We start from the raw sequence: 17,978 nt of genomic DNA, 5'->3' as shown, positions 1-17,978 counted from the left end.
TCCTGGGTGGGCCCCACCTCGGCAAATTTATATGGGACCCAAGTGGGAACCACTTGGGCTAGCCCACGTGGGATCAACGTGGGTTCTGCAGGGGCCCTGGGTGGGCCCCACATCGGCAAATTTATATGGGACCCAAGTGGGACCCACTTGGGCTAGCCCACGTGGGCTCTGGTGGGTTCTGCATGGGTCCTGGGTGGGCCCCACCTCGGCAAATGTATATGGGACCCAGGTGGGAGCCGCTTGGGCTAGCCTGTGTGGGCTCTAGGTGGGTTCTACATGGGCCCTGGTTGGGCCCCACCTAGGCAATTCTATGCGGGAACCATAGGGCATAAACGTGGGATCCAAGTGGGCTCAACCTTGCTCCTAGGAAGATTTTAATGGTAGACTAAAACAGTGTTTGACATGAACTGTGTTAATTATTGAAACACCTAAAATACATTTTGGATGAAATAGACAATATACTGTATATTTGACAACGTTTATTACAAAAATAAACAAGATAATAAAATACAATATAAATAAAGATAGCAGCAGCATGAAGGCAAACAGATCAAATGTGCAAGTGTACATACAGTACATTAAAAAAAACACTTGAAATGCAAAAAGAGATATTCCCATAATGCTCCACAGACTGCTAACAGAACAAAATAAAGGATAAAAAAATGTCCAAAAACATAAATTGTGTAAGAGGTGCATCAAAATCTTGAATTTTGTAACAAAACTGTTTTAGGGCATAGGTTTTCTGGAATCCACTGTTCATTCATGTTGCATTCATCAATCTGGGTCCGCTGTGCTTGTGGGTGTTTTTTTTAGCCAACCACAGGGGGGAGAGAGAGAGAGTTTGTCTAATGGGGTGGCACATCATCCAGATCTTTTTCTGTTGTATGTCCTTACACTCCGTTGCAGCAATCCAGTCGAGTGTGTCATTGTCTAGGTCATGATCATTCTCGGCCACGATCACCATTCAGTGGCTGGTATATAGGGCAGCTGGTCATCACATGCTACACAGTCTGTGATGGATCCTGTGCTGCACTGAAACGTCCCACACCTGTCCTCAGGTGATTGAGGGTTGTCCACTCCTTACGGGGGAGGTGCTGGTCAGGAACATCTGTGAGATCCTTGATGAATTGGTGAAGCCTGGATGGTTCTGCTGCGTTCCACTGGTCTGTCCATCTTGCCTTCACCCAGGAAGCCTTAACCTTAGATATCTCCGACATGGCAATTCCTGAGTTTATGGCAAAAGTCAAAGAAAGGATTAGCCACAATATGAATGTAAAGTAGTCATTCTATCTTTAAACACACTTACACTGGCGTCACCAGGAATGAGATTTTAGTAGGCGAAATGCCAGCCGAAATGCCAGTGAAGTGCATTGCGACGCATTGTGAGCTTGTAGATCGGCTATTTTCAAATAGACAAAATGTATAGGGCTGAAGAGATTAATGTAGGCCTATGTTTTATAGCCTAATAATATTCTAAATAAGTAACTAGTAACTAAAGTCCAATAGTGTAGTACACAGGAGACAGACCATTTGGCGAGCGTGTGCACATTTGATTCTTTGTAAAGCCAGGTGACGATGACCCAAAGTAAACCCCCGTCACCCAATGAAAACAATAGCAAAGATTTGCATCTCTATAAGCAAGTTGAGTAGGCCTATGCTATCAGCTGCCTACTGTCTACGTGCCTGCTGACTGTGGACAAACTGGTTTTGAATGTTCAATGTTTTCAGGCCACGGACCCCTTTGTTGAGAGAGATGAAGCAGGGACCACCAAAACCTTTACATAGATTCCATATAGTTTCATCATGACAGGAAAATCATCATTGTATTTTGGATCCATGTCGATTTGTGTTTCAGATATTTAACCACTTGAACAGTCAATACTTAATAAAGTTGACATTTCACTCACTACTTGGTCTGCTCTTTTCCCTCTCTACAAAACCTCTTTGCCCAAATGTCTGATCTACAAGCTCACAACGCCTCGCAGTGCAAGGCGTTGTGAGCTTGTAGATCTGCTATTTTTGGCTCAAGTTCTCAGAATATGGACGCTAGGGTTCAAGTGGTTAATATAAAAAATGAGAAAATAAGGTTTCTATCACACAAATATTTGGAGGACCCCCTTTAGTGACTCTGAGGACCCCCTAGGTGTCCCGGACCCCCTGTTGAAGACCCTTGATGTAGAATAAAAATGTAACTGCCAACCGTGATCTCTTCAACAAATCTGCCCCTTCCACTAGTTAGCTGCAGCCGTATGCTGTCACATTCAACTTCAGTTTTTTCCACACAACATTAAAGTTAGCCAAGATCAATATCCCAACAAAATCACAAACATTATGTAAGTTTATATTACCATTGTCACTTATGGGGTACTTCATTGTCTGTCTGTAGATTGAAGCCTCTGCTTTTCAGGTTTGGGTTGAGCACATTATTTGTCTTCAAGAAAGAGGGGACAAATGAGATTTCAAAAGTTAAAGCAATGTAAATTTCAATGTAGGCACACACATATTTCAATCTGGCTTGATTTACAAGCTCATAACGTGCTGTGATGCTTTATTAGCTAGTAGAGCTGCTGTTTTTGTGGGTTTGCCCAGACTAGGAACACATTGGGTACATTAACCAACATATACAGTACATACGGTAAACCAACATACATTGTAATCTAGGGATTTAAAACATAATATATAACAATATTGGCCTGCCTAAATCCATGGTTTGAAATAATTTCAAATTTCCTTAGTTAAGTTGACAAAATCAACAAACCGTGAGTTAAAACTAGCCTGTATCTAGGCTAGTCTAGAACATTTTAGAATATAGATTAGACAATGAGGCTACTTACCATATACTTTTGGATTTTTTAAGGTCCATTCGTGGAAGCAAGTCCTGTCATGAAGTTCCTCACTCTCAAATGACAAAGAAAAAGTGATTCAGTTTCAAAAAAGTCTGGGAAGCACAGTGATTGGTTAGACGGTCAATAACACCTACATGTGAAATCACCCTGTATTCACATGGTAATGAGAGGCTTGGTTTGGTCTACTCACTGTGTGTGTGTGTCTGTCTGTCTGTCTGTCTGTCTGTCTGTCTGTCTGTCTGCCTGCCTGCCTGCCTGCCTGCCTGCCTGCCTGCCTGCCTGTCTGCCTGTCTGTCTGTCTTGTTGAACAAAATGAATGTGGTGTTGTAGCCTAACGTAGCCAGACTATATACTAATGCAGCTAACTAACTGCAGTATTGGGTGGATTGTTTAGCTCTGCTAGGCTAGTGGTGTTGTACAAAGCAGCTAGGTAAACTAACTAGCAGCACATAAAGCAAAGTCCAAAGTCTGGCCAATCGTGGGAACACAGACAGATTGTGTATGGCCTGAGGCCCACTTCCATGTTATTTTGATCAACATTTTGCCTGTTATCTCTCCTATTGGTACAGCATGGAATTGTTATAGCATCAAAGCCATGGATATTATTACTATTATTACCCAGGCCTAATTAGCCCACATGTAGCCCATGCAGAAACCGCGTGGGCCAGCCCACTTCCATCCCATGCCCAGTTAGCCCACATTTAGCCCATGCGGGAACCACGTGGGCCAGCCCACTTCCATCCCAGGCCCAGTTAGCCCACATGTAGCCCATGCGGAAACCACGTGGGCAGCCCACTTCCAACCCATGCCCAGTTAGCCCATATGTAGCCCATGCGGGAACCACGTGGGCCAGCCCATGTCCATCCCATGCCCAGTTAGCCCACATGTAGCCCTTGCGGGAACCATGTGGGCCAACCCACTTCCATCCCATGCCCAGTTAGCCCACATGTAGCCCACGCGGGAACGACCTGGGCCAGCCCACTTCCATCCCATGCCCACTTAGCCCACATGTAGCCCATGCGGGAACCACGTGGGCCAACCCACTTCCATCCCATGCCCAGTTAGCCCACATGTAGCCCACGTGGGAACCACCTGGGCCAGCCCACTTCCATCCCATGCCCACTTAGCCCACATGTAGCCCATGCGGGAACCACGTGGGCCAGCCCATGTCCATCCCATGCCCAGTTAGCCCACATGTAGCCCATGCAGGAACCTCGTGCCCCAGCCCACTTCCATCCCATGCCCAGTTAGCCCACATGTAGCCCATGCGGGAACCACGTGGGCCAGCCCACTTCCATCCCATGCCCAGTTAGCCCACATGTAGCCCACGCGGGAACCACCTGGGCCAGCCCACTTCCATCCCATGCCCACTTAGCCCACATGTAGCCCACGCGGGAACCACGTGGGCCAGCCCACTTCCATCCCATGCCCAGTTAGCCCACATGTAGCCCATGCGGGAACCACGTGGGCCAACCCACTTCCATCCCATGCCCAGTTAGCCCACATGTAGCCCATGTGGGAACCACTTGGGCCAGCCCACCTCCATCCCATGCCCAGTTATCCCACATGTAGCCCACGTGGGATCCACTTGGGCCAGCCCACTTCAATCCCATGCCCAGTTAGCCCACATGTAGCCCATGTGGGAACCATGTGGGAAAGCCCACTTCCAACCCATGCCCAGGTATCCCACATGTATCCCACGTGGGACCCATGTAATTTGCCCACATCAAGCCCATGCCCACGTGGTACCCAAGTAGCCCAACTCGTACCCATGCGGGACCCATGTGGGCGTGCTGGCTGGGACTGTACCTGATCTAAATATGGACATATACATCTACTGTACCCGATCTAAATATGGACATATACATCTACCGTACATGATCTAAATATGGACATATACATCTACTGGACCTGATCTAAATATGGACATATACATCTACTGTACATGATCTAAATATGGACATATACATCTACTGTACCTGATCTAAATATGGACATATACATCTACTGGACCTGATCTAAATATGGACATATACATCTACTGTACATGATCTAAATATGGACATATACATCACGGCAAGAATTGTATGACTGGAAGCTGAGGTACGAGTAGTCGTCAGAGTGGACACGCACATGATGAAAGCTGATTTCCATACGGTCATTCATTCAGTCTGGACTTTAAAGTGAAACCCTGGACCCTGCTGCGATTGAAAAACAGAGTTCTAAAGTGAATCTCTTAAAACTCTGCGCTCCTCGGTTTCACACACTCCACTACCTGGAGCGTCCCATAGCGCTCCTCTGTTTCACACACTCCACTACCTGGAGCGTCCCATAGCGGTTCTGAGGCCACATCCTGAGGTTCTGATCACACGGCAGAGTGTGTGAAATGTTTCACTGGTCGGCCCACCTGGAAGGAAGGCCATGCCAGGCCGCCGTCGCAGTAGAGCACCAGGTGTACACGTTTGGAAACAAGTATACCGGTATGTGTAATAGATGGAATAAATGCTGTAAACAAATCGCAGTGCATGTCTTCAACACAGTGTCTCTGCGCTGGATGGCGTTGCCTTTAGCGGCAATTGGAGCAGAAGGTGTCTACCACGCTCCCTGCACACGCCGGGGTCTCACAGCTGTGCTGATCGAGGGAGTCGTCTACATCTTGGGCGGTATGGGTTCCTGCAAGAAATATAGCAAGGAACACTGCAACAAGCCTTACATGTTTGACATGGAGCTGTATGTGTTTGACGTGAACGCCCACAGATGGTTCAAACCTCAGGTTTTTGGGACAGTTCCAGAGGGTAGGTACAACCACTCAACCTGTGTCTTGGGGAAGGTCATGTATATTCATGGAGGAAGGATCAAGAATGGAGGCACTAATGACATCTACAAGTTGAACACCACCACAATGGTCTGGTCTTTAATGAACTCCAGGGGAACTGTACCTCCTGCTTCGTCACATCACTCTGCCACCATCATCGGGACAAGGATGTTTGTATTTGGAGGCTGGGGGAGATGGGGAGACTACAACAACACCATCAGAGTGTTTGACACAGACAACAAAAGCTGGCTGAAGACACCTTCTGCACGGCCTCTTCCAGAAGGACACTACGATCGTTCAGTCTTTTCCTACAATGGAGAGCAGCTGTACATATCTGGTGGGAACAACTCAAGCGCTAACGTGTGGAAGTTCAATCCAGACAGCCTCTCCTGGAAGAAGCTTCAGCTCAAGGGGAAAGGCCCGGGTTCAAAGAACACAGAGGTGAGGTGCTGTGCGCTGAGAGATCGTATCATCCTGTTCAGTTCAGATGATCATCGCTCACACCTGCACATCTTAGAACCCCCCAGTCTGAAGACGCTATGTAAGCTAGCCGTTATGCAGTGCGGTCTGGAGCAGTCTGGACTCCCACACAACATCAGGTGGGAACTGGCAGCCATGTGGCCATATGAAATGCAGTAAGACCCAGACCTGGAGTAAAAACAAAGCTTAGTTTTAAGTAACTCATATAACTGTCTCTGTCGAGTGATAGCATGCATTTATGTCCAAAACTGAACTCTAAGCCCCGATAAAATGCATTTTCGCTGGCTTGCTGTGCTGTTATGTAGTATGTCATGCTGCCATAATATCTGTTTTGAGAAATTCTGGATGATATTGTTGATCCTGGGTGCAGCACTCCCTCTGCCAACCTGCGGAGAGCCTGATACTTCCTGCAGTGCATGAGGAGTGAGCAGGCCTCCTCTTATCACCTGACAGGGGAGTTTCCCTGGTAGGACGTAGCACGTGGAAGGAACACGTTATTCCAACCAGTTCCTTTCCCCACCCATCAGGCTGGCCAGGGGGAGGCAGTATAGAGACCAGGATTACTGCATTTTTTTTTTGTGAGAAGGTACTTACCCTAGGAGACATGGTGAGAACATGCAAACTCCACAGAAAGGCCGTTTCACCAAACCCCCCTACGTAGCACATCCTGTTAGTAGCACATCCACGGGCCACAGGTCGTGTATAACCTTTGGCCAATCAGAGAGGCAGAAAGGGTGACATCATAATATCAAGGCATGTATAAGGCTGCATACCGGCATTCATCCAGTGGTCTCGTTATTTATTAAAATCAAACACGGGCGTGAAGATATCCTCCAATCCAAGTATGGACATCTACTGTACCTGATCTAAATATGGACATATACATCTACTGTACCTGATCTAAATATGGACATATACATCTACTGTACATGATCTAAATATGGACATATACATCACGGCAAGAATTGTATGAAAGGAAGCTGAGGTACGAGTAGTCGTTAGAGCGGACACGCACATGGTGAAATCTGGTTTCCATACGGTCATTCATTCAGTCTGGACTTTAAAGTGAAACCCTGGACACTGCTGCGATTGAAAAACAGAGTTCTAAAGTGAATCTCTTAAAACTCTGCGCTCCTCTGTTTCACACTCCACTACCTGGAGCGTCCCATAGCGCTCCTCTGTTTCACACTCCACTACATGGAGCGTCCCATAGCTCTCCTCTGTTTCACACTCCACTACCTGGAGCGTCCCATAGCTCTCCTCTGTTTCACACTCCACTACCTGGAGCGTCCCATAGCGGTTCTGAGGCCACATCCTGAGGTTCTGATCACACAGCAGAGCGTGTGAAATGTTTCACTGGTCGGCCCACCTGGAAGGAAGGCCCTGCCAGGCCGCCGTCACAGTAGGGCACCAGGTGTACACGTTTGGAAACAAGTATACCGGTTTGTGTAATAGATGGAATAAATGCTGTAAACAAATCGCAGTGCATGTCTTCAACACTGTGTCTCTGCGCTGGATGGCGTTGCCTTTAGCGGCAATTGGAGCAGAAGGTGTCTACCACGCTCCCTGCACACGCCGGGGTCTCACAGCTGTGCTGATCGAGGGAGTCGTCTACATCTTGGGCGGTATGGGTTCCTGCAAGAAATATAGCAAGGAACACTGCAACAAGCCTTACATGTTTGACATGGAGCTCTATGTGTTTGACGTGAACGCCCACAGATGGTTCAAACCTCAGGTTTTTGGGACTGTTCCAGAGGGGAGGTACAACCACTCAACCTGTGTCTTGGGGAAGGTCATGTATATTCATGGAGGAAGGATCAAGAATGGAGGCACTAATGACATCTACAAGTTGAACACCACCACAATGGTCTGGTCTTTAATGAACTCCAGGGGAACTGTACCTCCTGCTTCGTCACATCACTCTGCCACCATCATCGGGACAAGGATGTTTGTATTTGGAGGCTGGGGGAGATGGGGAGACTACAACAACACCATCAGAGTGTTTGACACAGACAACAAAAGCTGGCTGAAGACACCTTCTGCACGGCCTCTTTCAGAAGGACACTACGATCGTTCAGTCTTTTCCTACAATGGAGAGCAGCTGTACATATCTGGTGGGAACAACTCAAGCGCTAACGTGTGGAGGTTCAATCCAGACAGCCTCTCCTGGAAGAAGCTTCAGCTCAAGGGGAAAGGCCCGGGTTCAAAGAACACAGAGGTGAGGTGCTGTGCGCTGAGAGATCGTATCATCCTGTTCAGTTCAGATGATCATCGCTCACACCTGCACATCTTAGAACCCACCAGTCTGAAGACGCTATGTAAGCTAGCCGTTATGCAGTGCGGTCTGGAGCAGTCTGGACTCCCACACAACATCAGGTGGGAACTGGTAGCCATGTGGCCATATGGACCCCAATGCACTAAGACCCAGACCTGGAGTAAAAACAAAGCTTAGTTTTAAGTAACTCATATAACTGTCTCTGTCGAGTGATAGCCTGCATTTATGTCCAAAACTGAACGCTAAGCCCCAATAAAATGCATTTTCGCTGGCTTGCTGTGCTGTTATGTAGTATGTCATGCTGCCATAATATCTGTTTTGAGAAATGCTGGATGATATTGTTGATCCTGGGTGCAGCACTCCCTCTGCCAACCTGCGGAGAGCCTGATGCTTCCTGCAGTGCATGAGGAGTGAGCAGGCCTCTTCTTATCACCTGACAGGGGGGAGTTTCCCTGGTAAGACATAGCACGTGGAAGGAACACGTTATTCCAGGCAGTTCCTTTCCCCACCCATCAGGCTGGCCAGGGGGAGGCAGTATAGAGACCAGGATTACTGCATGTTTTTTTTTTTTGTGTGTGTGAAGGTACCTACCCTAGGAGACATGGGGAGAACATGCAAACTCCAGACAGAAAGGCCCTTTCACCAAACCCCCCTACGTAGCACATCCTGTTAGTAGCACATCCACGGGCCAAAGGCTGTGTATACCCTTTGGCCAATCAGAGAGGGAGAAAGGGTGACATCATAAAGTCAAGGCATATATAAGGCTGCATACTGGTATTCATCCAGTGGTCTGGTTATTATGAATAAAACAAACAAGGGTGTGAAGATATCCTCCAATCAACGTATGGTCATCTGTACCTGATCTAATTATGGGCATATACATCTACTGTACATGATCTAAATATGGACATATACATCTACTGTACCTGATCTAAATATGGACATACATCTACTGGACCTGATCTAAATATGGATATCTCTACTTTAACCGGTTCTAAATTTGGACATATACATCACGGCAAGAATTGTATAAAAGGAAGCTGAGATACGAGTAGTCGTTAGAGTGTACGTGCACATGGTGAAAGCTAATTCCTAGATGGTCATTCATTCAAAGTCCCGACCTTAAAGTGAAACCCTGAACACTGCAATTAACAGAGTTCTGAAGTGAATCTCTTGAACTCTGCGCTCCTCTGTTTCACTCATTCCACTACCTGGAGCGTCCCATAGCGGTTCTGAGGCCACATCCTGAGGTTCTGATCACACGGCAGAGTGTGTGAAATGTTTCACTGGTCGGCCCACCTGGAAGGAAGGCCATGCCAGGCCGCCGTCGCAGTAGGGCACCAGGTGTACACGTTTGGAGACAAGAATATGTGTAATAAATACTGGAATGGTCAAAGGTATAGACGCATGCATAAGTACATAGCAGTGCATGTCTTCAACACATTGTCTTTGCGTTGGACGGCGTTGCCTCTAGCGACAACTAGAGCAGAATGTGTCGACCACGTTCCCTGCAAACGCCTGGGACTCACAGCTGTGCTGATCGAGGGTGTCGTGTACATCTGGGGCGGCAAATGTTTCCACTGGAAATGTTTCGTACGGAAATTTTATGAGGAATACAGTGAGGAATACTTCAACAAGCTTTATGTGTTTGACGTGGACGCCCAGAGATGGTTCAAACCCCAGGTTTCTGGACCAGTTCCAGAACGGAGGTACGACCACTCTGCCTGTGTCTTGGGGAAGGTCATGTTTATTCATGGAGGATGGACCAAGAATGGAGGCACTAATGACATCTACAAGTTGAACACCACCACTATGGTCTGGTCTTTAATTAACACCAGAGGAACTGTACCTCCTTCTTCGGGTCACTCTGCCACCATCATCGGGACAAAGATGTTTGTATTTGGAGGCTGGGGGAGATGGGGAGACTGCATAAACACCATCAGAGTGTTTGACACAGAGACCAACTGCTGGATGAAGACACCTTCTGCACAGCCTCTTCCAGGAGGACGCTACCATCCTTCAGTCTTTTCCTACAATGGAGAGCAGCTGTACATGTACATATCTGGTGGGAACAACTCAAGCGCTAACGTGTGGAAGTTCAATCCAGACAGCCTCTCCTGGAAGAAGCTTCAGCTCAAGGGGAAAGGCCCGGGTTCAAAGAACACAGAGGTGAGGTGCTGTGCTCTGAGAGATCGTATCATCCTGTTCAGTTCAGATGATCATCGCTCACACCTGCACATCTTAGAACCCCCCAGTCTGAAGACGCTATGTAAGCTAGCCGTTATGCAGTGCGGTCTGGAGCAGTCTGGACTCCCACACAACATCAGGTGGGAACTGGCAGCCATGTGGCCATAAGGACCCCAATGCAGTAAGACCCAGACCTGGAGTAAAAACAAAGCTCAGTTTTAACAACACATTGACTGCCAGCTAGATCAGGTCGCACTTATCATTGGTGATGTCGAAATCAACAGCCAATGAAGGACTAGCATTCTTGGTGACATCATCAACAACAAGTGCGATCTGATTCATAGATAACAAGGTGCAAGTTGGCGTCACAACAGAGTGCCAACATGCCTACCCACATACATAGAGACAGCACCGAACTGCCTTGGTGACATCTCCATCAACAGCCAATGAGGGACTAGCATTCTTGGTGACGTCATTCTTGGTGAATACCAAGGCGCGCTCTGCTGGTGCACAAGTAGGCCATACATGGCCACGAGTGCACATGGAGCAAGTTGTCACTTGGACAGAGTGCAGTTCTACTTCATCCATTCATCCTCCTCTGTCAGAGTGTTGTTGCAGTCCTGGGATAATAGCGACTTTAAAGAGGTGGTGCCATGATTTCCTCCCCTATAAAACATGATTATCAGGTATTATGATTATACTAGGAGGAAGATTTCTTCCAAAAAAGTATACAGAAATAGTTAGAATTGGGTTTTTATGTGGCCACACCCCCAGTTCATTAAGTATGCATGGATGGCATGGTGGGTGGTGACCCAGCTGATATAGCCACACCCCACAGTGTTGAAGACTGAAGAAGATGTTTGATGACTTCAGTCCTCCTCGGCTGTGAACGTGTTGTGTAACTCACACAACCGTCTCTGACGGGTGGAAACCTCATTTTGTAGACTTCATAGACTTATTTTCTCTTCTTTTTTTATGTTGAAAATAATTTAAAAAAAATCACACCCAATGTGAGGTGAGCGGTGGTCGTGCTTACATAACGTAACTAGGATTTGAGTCTATGATGTACAGGCTATGCTACACACACACATTTTGCTATGGCAAAACGCTGAGGAAAAAGGCTACAGACACACGCGCAGCCACTCTATGGAGTGGTTTACCAACGCTCAAAAATATTGCAAGAAACTTCAACATTGAAACAAAATCGATATTTCCTCCGACACCCAAAATGAGCCTGCAACCAAGTTTGATAAACACTGGTCTACAGTATATAGTATCTTTATATAACCAGTGAAAATACATTGAGACAAATTCTCTGCATGACACTGGCCAACATGCAGGAGTTACACACACAACAAGACATACACACTGACTAGCAGGTATAGACACACACAACAAGACATACACACTGACTAGCAGGTATAGACACACAACAAGACATACACACTGACTAGCAGGTATAGACACACACAACAAGACATACACACTGACTAGCAGGTATAGACACACACAACAAGACATACACACTGACTAGCAGGTATAGACACACACAACAAGACATACACACTGACTAGCAGGTATAGACACACAACAACACATACACACTGACTAGCAGGTATAGACAGGGGCGTCACAAGGGGTAGGAAAGTGGGACTGAGTTACTAGGGCCCAAGGTGGAGGGGCCCTATAATAACTTTATCTATTGAAAAATAGCAGATATACAAGCTTGTAGATCTGCTATTTTTGAAAAGTTGTGAAAATGTGTGAAAATCTTTGAATATGTGTATTTTTTAAGCGAACATTTTTTTTTTTTTTTTTTCTAATTTTTATCCCACAATTTTGTAACCCATTTTTTCACCCAGTGCCAATTGCCTATGTAATCCTGGGCTCTGCTCTCCCTCTGCCAACCTGGGGAGACAACGGACTGACCTCATGCTTCCTTCTATGCATGAGGAGTCCAAGTTGCTTCTTTTCACCTGACAGTGGAGATTTCCCTGGTTTGGACGTAGCGCGTGGAAGGAACACGTTATTCCAACCAGTTCCTTTCCCCTCCATCAGGCGCCCCGGCTGGCCAGGGGGAGGCATTGTTGAGACCAGGATTACGTGCATGTTTTTGTGAGGGTATCAACCCTAGGAGACACGGGGAGAACATGCAAACTCCACACAGAAAGGCCCTATCGCCAACCCCACCTAGGGTGTAAGCGAACATTTCTAACTCAAATTTTGCTTATGGGGGTCCCTAGAACTAAATATTTTGAGATCCGGGTCCGTGGCCAAATACATATCATCTTGGGGGTCCTTGACATAGGTTTCTTGCACACATTTTCACGATTTCTCAAAAAATAGCAGTTATACAAGCTCGCAATAGTTAACATTCATGGGGGGCCCGCAGTGAATCCTTGTACCTACCCAGGGCCCAGAGTTTGGTGTGACGCCCCTGGGTATATAGACAGCCAAAAGCATCCATCAATCCAACGCACACAGACACAGATGGCCGCCGCTGCCTATGTTGCCAGTATTGCCATGGCAACACTTCCTGTCCAGGTGGTATGGCCTGGTAACACCAGATTTCATCCCGGATCATAATGGCATTTTATTTAGTTTAGTCTGCGTAAAAACAAACACGGACGTCATGATATCCTCCAATCCAAGTATGGACATCTACTGTACCTGATCTAAATATGGACATATACATCTACTGTACATGATCTAAATATGGACATATACATCTACTGTACATGAACTAAATATGGACATATACATCTACTGTACCTGATCTAAATATGGACATATACATCTACTGTACCTGATCTAAATATGGACATATACATCTACTGTACATGATCTAAATATGGACATATACATCAAGGCAATAATTGTATAAAAGGAAGCCCATAGCGGTTCTGAGGCCACATCCTGAGGTTCTGATCACACAGCAGAGCGTGTGAAATGTTTCACTGGTCGGCCCACCTGGAAGGAAGGCCATGCCAGGCCGCCGTCGTCGCAGTAGGGCACCAGGTGTACACGTTTGGAGACAAGAATATGTGTAATAAATACTGGGATGTTCACATTTATGAACGCTGTAAACACATTGCAGTGCATGTCTTCAACACAGTGTCTCTGCGCTGGACAGAGTTGCCTCTAGCGACAACTAGAGCAGAACCTGCAGACGACGTTCCCCGTGGACGCCTGGGACTCACAGCTGTGCTGATCGAGGGGGTCATCTACATCTGGGGCGGCAAATGTTCTAGCAAGAAATACCGGATGGAATATTGCACCAAGATTTACACGTTTGACGTTGACACCCACAGATGGTTCAAACCCCATGTTTCTGGGACCGTTCCAGAGGGGAGGGAGAACCACTCAGCCTGTTCCTTGAGAAAGGTCATGTTTATTCATGGAGGATGGACCAAGAATGGAGGAACTAATGACATCTACAAGTTGGACACCACCACTATGGTCTGGTCTTTAATTAACACCAGAGGAACGGCACCTCCTGCTTCATTATATCACTCTGCCACCATCATCGGGACAAAGATGTTTGTATTTGGGGGCTGGGGGGGTCAGTACCACAACACCATCAGAGTGTTTGACACAGACAACAAATGCTGGCTGGACACACCTTCTGCAAGGCCTCTTCCAGAAGGACACTACCAGCCTTCAGTCTTTTCCTACAATGGAGAGCAGCTGTACGTATCTGGTGGGAACAACTCAAGCACTAACGTGTGGAAGTTCAATCCAGACAGCCTCTCCTGGAAGAAGCTTCAGCTCAAGGGGAAAGGCCCGGGTTCAAAGAACACAGAGGTGAGGTGCTGTGCGCTGAGAGATCGTATCATCCTGTTCAGTTCGGATGATCATCGCTCACACCTGCACATCTTAGAACCCCCCAGTCTGAAGACGCTATGTAAGCTAGCCGTTATGCAGTGCGGTCTGGAGCAGTCTGGACTCCCACACAACATCAGGTGGGAACTGGCAGCCATGTGGCCATATGAAATGCAGTAAGACCCAGACCTGGAGTAAAAACAAAGCTTAGTTTTAAGTAACTCATATAACTGTCTCTGTCGAGTGATAGCCTGCATTTATGTCCAAAACTGAACTCTAAGCCCCAATAAAATGCATTTTCGCTGGCTTGCTGTGCTGTTATGTAGTATGTCATGCTGCCATAATATCTGTTTTGAGAAATGCTGGATGATACTGTTGATCCTGGGTGCAGCACTCCCTCTGCCAACCTGCGGAGAGCCTGATGCTTCCTGCAGTGCATGAGGAGTGAGAAGGCCTCTTCTTATCACCTGACAGGGGGGAGTTTCCCTGGTAAGACGTAGCACATGGAAGGAACACGTTATTCCAGGCAGTTCCTTTCCCCATCCATCAGGCTGGCCAGGGTGAGGCAGTATAGAGACCAGGATTACTGCATGCTTTTTTTTGTGTGTGTGAAGGTACCTACCTTAGGAGACATGGTGAGAACATGCAAACTCAGACAGAAAGGCCCTTTCACCAAACCCCCCTACGTCGCACATCCTGTTTGGACAGGAAACAGTAAGTAGGCAGGGTCGAAAAACAGCCAATGCTAGTGAAAATATCGGATCTACAAGCACACAATGCATCTCTATAGCTATAAATTCCGGAAATGTTGTCGTGTCTGTGTGTACGCCCGTAGCCAATCATGGGCCACAGGCCGTGTATACCCTTTGGCCAATCAGAGAGGGAGAAAGGGTGACATCATAATATCAAGGCATATATAAGGCTGCATACTGGTATTCATCCAGTGGTCTGGTTATTTAATATAATCAAACACAGGCGTGAAGATATCCTCCATTCCAAGTATGGACATCTACTGTACCTGATCTAAATATGGACATATACATCTACTGTACCTGATCTAAATATGGACATATACATCACGGCAGGAATTGTATAAAAGGAAGCTGAGATACGAGTTGTCGTTAGAGTGGGCGTCCACATGGTGAAAGCTAATTCCTAGATGGTCATTCATTCAAAGTCAGGACTTTAAAGTGAAACCCTGGACACTGCTGTAATTAACAGAGTTCTTAAGTGAGAATCTCTTGAACTCTGTTTCTTACACTCCACTACCTGGAGCGTCCCATAGCGGTTCTGAGGCCACATCCTGAGGTTCTGATCACACGGCAGAGCGTGTGAAATGTTTCACTGGTCGGCCCTCCTGGAAGGAAGGCCATGCCAGGCAGCCATCGCAGTAGGGCACCAGGTGTACACGTTTGGAAACAAGTATATGTGTAATAAATACAGGGATGATCAAAGTTTTAAACACCATAAACGCATTGTAGTGCATGTCTTCAACACAGTGTCTCTGCGCTGGACAGAGTTGCCTCTAGCGACAACTAGAGCAGAACCTGCCGACGGCGTTCCCTGCTCACGCCGGGGATTCACTGCTGAGCTGGTCGAGGGCGTCGTATACATCTGGGGCGGCAATTGTTCCCGCATGAAATACAGAAAGGAATATTGCACAGAGATTTACACGTTTGATGTGGACGCCCACAGATGGTTTAAACCCCAGGTTTCTGGGACAGTTCCAGTGGGGAAGGAGGGACACTCAGCCTGTTCCTTGGGGAAGGTCATGTTTATCCATGGAGGACTGACCAAGAAAGGAGGAACTAATGACATCTACAAGTTGAACACCACCACAATGGTCTGGTCTTTAATTAACACCAGAGGAACGGCACCTCCTGCTTCATCATATCACTCTGCCACCATCATCGGGACAAAGATGTTTGTATTTGGGGGCTGGGGGGATTGGCACTTCAACACCATCAGAGTGTTTGACACAGACAACAAATACTGGCTGGACACACCTTCTGCACGGCCTCTTCCAGAAGGACACTACGATCGTTCAGTCTTTTCCTACAATGGAGAGCAGCTGTACATATCTGGTGGGAACAACTCAAGCACTAACGTGTGGAGTATCGATCCAGACAGCCTCTCCTGGAAGAAGCTTCAGCTCAAGGGGAAAGGCCCGGGTTCAAAGAAGACAGAGGTGAGGTGCTGTGCGCTGAGAGATCGTATCATCCTGTTCAGTTCAGATGATCATCGCTCACACCTGCACATCTTAGAACCCACCAGTCTGAAGACGCTATGTAAGCTAGCCGTTATGCAGTGCGGTCTGGAGCAGTCTGGACTCCCACACAACATCAGGTGGGAACTGGCAGCCATGTGGCCATATGGACCCCAGTGCAGTAAGACCTAGACCTGGAGTAAAAACAAACGCTTTATTTTAACTCGTTGACTGTCACGTGATGAGATTCCTGAGATACTTGTTTCATGCATGATGAAATGCAAACAATGTGTGATGTAAGGTTTTCCCCCTGGTATCTACGGACTTGGAAATTGCCTGGCTCCAGCCCATAGACCCGCCCACCCTCTGAGCGGACTGGTTCTCTTGGTCTGGTCTTGCGTTATCAGGGGCGTCACACCAAATTCTGGGCCCTGGGTACAAGGATTCACTGCGGGCCCCCCATGAATGTTAACTATTGAAAAATAGCAGATATACAAGCTCACAGCGCGGCACCGAGTGCCGCGCTGCGAGCTTGTAGATCTGCTATTTTTGAAAAATCGTGAAAATGTGTGCAAGAAACCTATGTCAAGGACCCCCAAGATGATATGTATTTGGCCACAGACCCCGATCTCAAAATATTTAGTTCCAGGAACCCCCAGAGGCAAAATTTGAGTTAGAAATGTTTGCTTAAAAAATACATATATTCAAAGATTTTCACACATTTTCACAACTTTTCAAAAAATAGCAGATCTACAAGCTGAGCTTGTATATCTGCTATTTTTCAATAGCTAAAGTTCCTAGGGCCCCTCCACCTTGGGCCCTGGTAACTCAGTCCCACTTTCCTACCCCTTGTGACGCCCCTGTGCGTTATGAACCTAGTGTTTTCTCTGGACTGAGGCTAACCAGGCCAATGAGAGTTGGAGCCTCGGAGGAGGGGGTGGGTCAAACGAGACAGCAAATCAGCAGAAACAGAAAATCAACAGAAACAGCTGGAGGGAGGGGAGCTCAGCCAGAGCTCTTAATAGCTCCCTTTGAACTTCAAAGCTGGTTGTATACACCTCGTTAGGGATCTCTCTAATCAATGACACATCAAAGACAACAAACTGTTTGATGCCTGTCATAGAGGGGAGGGGGAGGGGGGAATCTTTTTGTGTCCACACAAGTCAAACACAACCTCTTGAAGTTTCTTTGGTCTCTTCAGTACCAAACCAATGAAATCAATGCAATTCGGAGGAGGGGGTGGGTCTAACGAGAGAGCAAATCAGCAGAAACAGAAAATCAAGAGAAACAGTGGAGGGAGGGGAACTCAGCCAGAGCTCTTAATTGCTCCCTTTGAACTTCAAAGGG

General features: G+C 47.0%; 1 long non-coding RNA gene across 1 annotated transcript; it reads right to left on the bottom strand.

Annotated features, from left to right (window-relative positions):
* Window positions 1-818: 818 nt before the first annotated feature.
* On the bottom strand, window positions 819-2,980 carry LOC308282825. Its single transcript, XR_013961903.1, has 3 exons — window positions 2,835-2,980; window positions 2,349-2,431; window positions 819-1,225 (listed from the first exon to the last, which is right to left on the bottom strand). It is a non-coding gene; the product is annotated as an uncharacterized lncRNA (long non-coding RNA).
* Window positions 2,981-17,978: the final 14,998 nt, after the last annotated feature.

This window comes from Nannobrachium achirus (genome assembly GCF_963921795.1).
Source record: "Nannobrachium achirus genome assembly, chromosome: 1".
Classification (NCBI taxonomy): Eukaryota; Metazoa; Chordata; class Actinopteri; order Myctophiformes; family Myctophidae; genus Nannobrachium; species Nannobrachium achirus.
Note: the sequence above shows the minus strand (reverse complement) of the source record. Positions and strands in the feature narration are given on the sequence as shown.